Source organism: Rattus rattus, chromosome 3, assembly GCF_011064425.1.
Source record: "Rattus rattus isolate New Zealand chromosome 3, Rrattus_CSIRO_v1, whole genome shotgun sequence".
Classification (NCBI taxonomy): domain Eukaryota; kingdom Metazoa; phylum Chordata; class Mammalia; order Rodentia; family Muridae; genus Rattus; species Rattus rattus.
The window spans coordinates 54,401,291-54,406,292 of record NC_046156.1 but is presented as its reverse complement, the minus strand read 5'-3'; the positions used below and the strand labels follow the sequence as shown (position 1 = coordinate 54,406,292).

General features: G+C 45.2%; 1 non-coding gene across 1 annotated transcript; it reads left to right on the top strand.

Annotated features, from left to right (window-relative positions):
• The first annotated feature begins 3,115 nt into the window (after positions 1 to 3,115).
• LOC116897632 lies at positions 3,116 to 3,220 on the top strand. The gene has a single exon (XR_004387611.1). It is a non-coding gene; the product is annotated as a small nucleolar RNA U13 (small nucleolar RNA).
• The last annotated feature ends 1,782 nt before the right edge of the window (positions 3,221 to 5,002 follow it).

Genomic DNA, 5,002 nt, shown 5'->3' with positions numbered 1-5,002 from the left:
CACACCTGACCAGGAGTTCCTCCCTGACCTATCTTCAGCACATGGGAAGAAGAGGCAAGAAGAATCAAGAATTCAAGATCATCATACCAAGTTCGAGACCATTCTGGGCAACATCAAACCTTGTCTTCTCCCCCCCCAAAAAATGAGAGGAAGATAATAAATACATAGTAATACTAAGAACCCCTTTATTGTTATACTTGACACATACGCCATTAATATTGTAAAAGAAAGCATTTATGTGCACACACACATATGTATAACCTACCCATATAGGTACTTCTTCATCATACGGTGACTGCTCCTGTCTGTGTGGGGCCTTCTTTTTTTCTGTGAAAGATTCAAATAGTATGTTTTTGGGTCATCCCCAAAGTATTTCAGCCCTGACACAATGTTAAGAAAAAAGTAAGGAAGAAACAACACTCTTATTTACTTAAATGTGCTTTAAATCTATTAAGTGTCTTATCTGTTAGCAAGTGGCTGTGCTTGGTTCTTTTGGGGGGAACGCCATAGTTGGTAAGCAGGTCCCCATCTCTGGTAGCAGAGAAAGGACAAGAAGCACTGTGCTCTAGAGAAAGATTGCTGTGAGGGGTGAAATCTGAGACCCTAACTCAGAAAATGTTGAAGATGTTAGGAAGAGAGCCTATTCCAGGACCTTACAACTGCCACTTGGACACAAGCAAAGGGGTAACTTTGTTCCTACCATTACTGTAGGTATTATAGTCCTTAAGTGGTGATTTATAATGTTCCTAATGGCAGCGTGGCTAGGGCTGAGTGGGGATTAGGTACAACACAGCGGGCTCAGTAAGTAGCTCAAAAATCATTGGCCAGGGAAAAGTTAGGTACAGGGTGACCTGATTTTCTTGAGAACAGCATGACAAGGTAGGCCAAGCAGAGGGAGGAAATCGAGGGTCAGGGTGGCTGACAGAATAAATGCAGAATGGATTAAACAGCAGCTGCCCGAGAAGGGTGAGGTTCGTTGGTCTCACAGCACGATTCCCACCATCTGTATTCCATCAGCGCCTCTCAGAGCCTCCCCACCTAATCAATAAGACACCCCCCCTGCTATTGTTGTTTTTATTACTATTATAGTGCTAGGAAATCAGAGCAGTCAGTAACAAAAATGCTTCACATGCAGGGGTAGACAGCCTCAGGGAAAAGACATTCATTAAATTAGGTTATGTCCAGGAAACGCAAGCCCTGGCAGGTGCGTGGTGACAGTGCGTGGTGACAGAGGCAAGCCCTCCGTTTGTATTAGCAGTTGTCCAGATAGGAGAAGAAAGGCAACACCAAGACAAACGGTTTACCAACAGACAGGTTTGCCCATAGGTAGATAGCCAGCAGGCTGAAGTTCCTCTGCTGGGTCCAATGCTGAGAGCTGAATTAACGCTTCCTTAAGGCTGTGTCTCTCAGCGTTGTGCTCAAAGCCACTTTCCCATCGGCCTCTCCAGGACTGTTACCACATTCCTCACACGGAGCTGCAAGCTCTCTCAGCTCTGACTGTCACTGTCACCTGTCTCCATGCTGTCTCCTGCTCACTCCTGCCACTCTCCACCATTTCCTCTCCTCTGGAGATCACTGCAAAGGCCGGTTAGCCAGCCTACTCTCTCGTCCCCTTGCAATAGTATGATATATACATTTTGTTTTCCTACCACAGATCCTGCCTCGCAGCTCCTGTAATAACCCATGTTATGTTCCTGAAGGACTAGCACACTGACCATGTGGTTTTGTTGAAGCATAATAATTGGCATCTCATCCTTACTGGCTGAAGAGATTTCAGGGCAATAAAAGCGGGGGTGGGAGGAGGTCTTTCTTTTACAGCACAGAAAGTAGTTTGGAACCCTGCAAGTGACCCAGAGAGCATTCCTTTTCCCTCTAACCCACTCCTTTTCCTATGCAAGGCAAGCCATTAAAGTTAGAATTTCCCTTCACCAAAGAGGATCATAGGCCTTTCTGCCTCAGAACTGGCCATATAGGAATTCTGTAGCAGCTGTGCATGTTTATTTCAGAAGGGGCCCTGTCCTAAGCCCTGGAGGAAGGAACGTTGCATAGAGAAGCTGAGAGGTTCTGGACACACATCCCATCCCTATTGTTTGTTAGCATGAGGTCCTATGGTGTCCAATCACCTTCCCACATTGGCATCCATGTTTCAGTTCCACGTATCCAAAGACATCTCTACTAAACCCAAAGGACAGGCTTGCACCTGGCATCTCAGCTAGAGACACTCCTGAGGCACGAGCCCTGTAGGCTGTGAGATCTGCTGCTATGGCCAAGCTGATAGCATTGGAACTGAACTAACTTAGAGGACTTCCCGTTAGCCGCACCCCAGGAGTGATCGCTGCTGGCCAGTGAAAGGAGAGCCCTGCACGAGGGTCTGTACTGAGAGCAGGCCATAGGTGAAACAGGGTTTGAGGTTTGCTTTCCTTATCATATCAGATGCTGCAGTTCATTATCCCCACACAGCGGAGTCTTATCGTAAGGTATTCTCGGCTGTGTTTAGCGGGAAGGGCTCTGGAAAGGTGGTTCAATTAAGAGCTTGTTCTGTTCTTGCGGAGGACATGAGTTCAGTTCTCAGCACCAACTTCTGGCAGCTCACAACTGCCTGTAAATCCAGATCCAAGGGATCTCACACTTTATTCTTGACTTTGTGGGCTCTGCCCCCATGGGCACACCCCCACACCCCCACACCCCCAACCACATCCACACCCATATATTTAAAAAGAAATAAAACTGAAAAAAGAAAAAGAGCCTCAACTATTAGGGAGAATCTGAAACCCCAATTACTTGTGTTTGTTTGTTTGTTGTTTGTTTGTTTTGTGGAATACGCCAAAGAAAATCTCAGACATCATAATACATCACATAAAAATTCCTGCATTTTGTATCTCCAGCTTCTACAGGTTTTAACCTAAAACTTGTGGTATCGTTGCACCTAACAAAATAAATAATAATACTGAATACTGACCTCTATTCGGATTTCCTGAGTTTGTTCTAAAGAGGTTTTATAAGGATGTAATGAGATGGGCCGTCGTGCTCGGTTCTGTCCCTCGGCATCCTTTATTCTGTGACATCTCTCTTCCCATGCTTTCATGTCATTGTTCCCTTTGAAATATAAACTGAGATACTTTTTGTGATTCATAAATGTGATGATTGAGTTCTCATGTCACTGTGAGGGATAGGCTTCTCCCAAACTGTGTTAAAATGTCAGGACATTACCTGTCTGATATATAAAAGAGGAAAGAAATAATATATAAATCATATCTGGTAAGTCTGGGCTTCATTCCCACAAGAGACTCGCCTTGCAAATAGGATAACAGACCAAAGTCTAGCCACACCCCCAGCCCCACCTGATTGATTGATCACTGCAAGGCCACCTCTCAACAGCCTCTTAGCGCTGATTCAGTCCAGTTCATCCTAAGCTGTTTTTACCCAGAATTCTGTTCTTCCCTTTCCAACTCCCCAGAATGCTTCATCCTCTCTGTTCCTGTGGAAACAGCTCCCTGCCCAGGTGCGGGATGGGAGATAGATGACTTCGCTGACATGTTATAAATTTGCTCTTCTTCCCCCAGGCTGCCCTCCATCACATCACCTTGTTCCCATTTCTTCATGGAGTTTATTACTGTGTGAAATTATATTCTCCTTAATGCATTTGCTTCCTGGTGTAATGGGATGTTAGTGGTTCCTTCACGAAATACTGAAAAGATAGATGTGAAATATCAAGGCTAGGCAACCATTTTTAAAAAAGGAAATGGTCACAGATCTTTTCTGGGTTCTTGGTGTGTGTGTATGTATGTATGTATGTGTATCCACAGAGTTGAGGGCATCCTGGAGCTGGTGTTACAGGCAGTTGTTGGCCACTGGAGACGCTGGAACCCAAGCTCTGGGTTTTGGGAAGAACAGTAAGCATTCTCATCTGATGAGCCATCTCTCCAGTCCCTCATTTCAGTTTTTAAACTTAGGCTCTTTCACCGATTTAAAGTGTCCAAAGAGTTGTCCATCATCTACAATGGGCAGGACAACCATGGTCTGGGGCCCACACTTCCCCAGCAGGAACAAATCCCTACCCTGAGCAGACGTTAAACTCTCAATAGAAACCGAAAGCAAGCTCTGTTCTGAAGTTACACAGCAAAGTACTTAGCACAACTTGTTTAGCACGGGAACCTCACAAGACTCTGCCGCCGCAACATTGTATCAGGAAAGCTAAAATGAAGGTCTAGCGTCCCATAAAGATTGATCAATGGACCTGTCACTCGATTCCCAGGGATGACCTTCCAATATCAGAACTTGTGCTTTGAGGTCCATCCAAGGTTCTTAGATACATTGTTGTGACAGCACCACACAGTTTGATAGGGTTGACACAAAACTGTATTTCTTGTACGTGAAAGATTTAAAATAACGTTCCTGAGCTGTTCTCTTCCAGCAGTGGCTCAGGGTCCAGGTTCCTTCTATGTCACCACAGTGTCCTCATAGGTATCATGTGGTTTCCAAAGTTGCTGGAGAGGAAGGCACAGCTGAGATTCATCTCCAGCTGAGAAATGACACAGCCCCCAGGCCTTCTTTTATGTTTTTAGCCAGATCAAGTCTTTTGTACCTAGCTGGAGAGAACTTGGAGTTGGTGTCTGGCTAGTTTGTTTCCCACAGTACTTCTAACTATGGAAACAGAGCACTTGGTAGTCAATTAGCATCCACCACAGTGGCCACCTAGGAGGACTGGAGAGGCAGTTGGTGGTTAAGCGCTCTTACAGAGGACCCTTGTTGGAGTCATAGCACTCACATCAGGTGTTTCACGGTTGCCTGTGACTCCAGTCCCAGGTGATTCAATGTCCTGTTCTGGCCTCTGCAGTCGTCATCTATTCTCATGTGTACAAACCATACCCAGACATAGACATATACACATAACTTAAAAATAAAAAAAATTAATGTTATTCTCCAAGTAGAATTGAACCCAGGCCATGGACCTCAGCTAAGTGCAGACTCATCTCTCTGGAGCCAGTTGTTACTTAGTGTA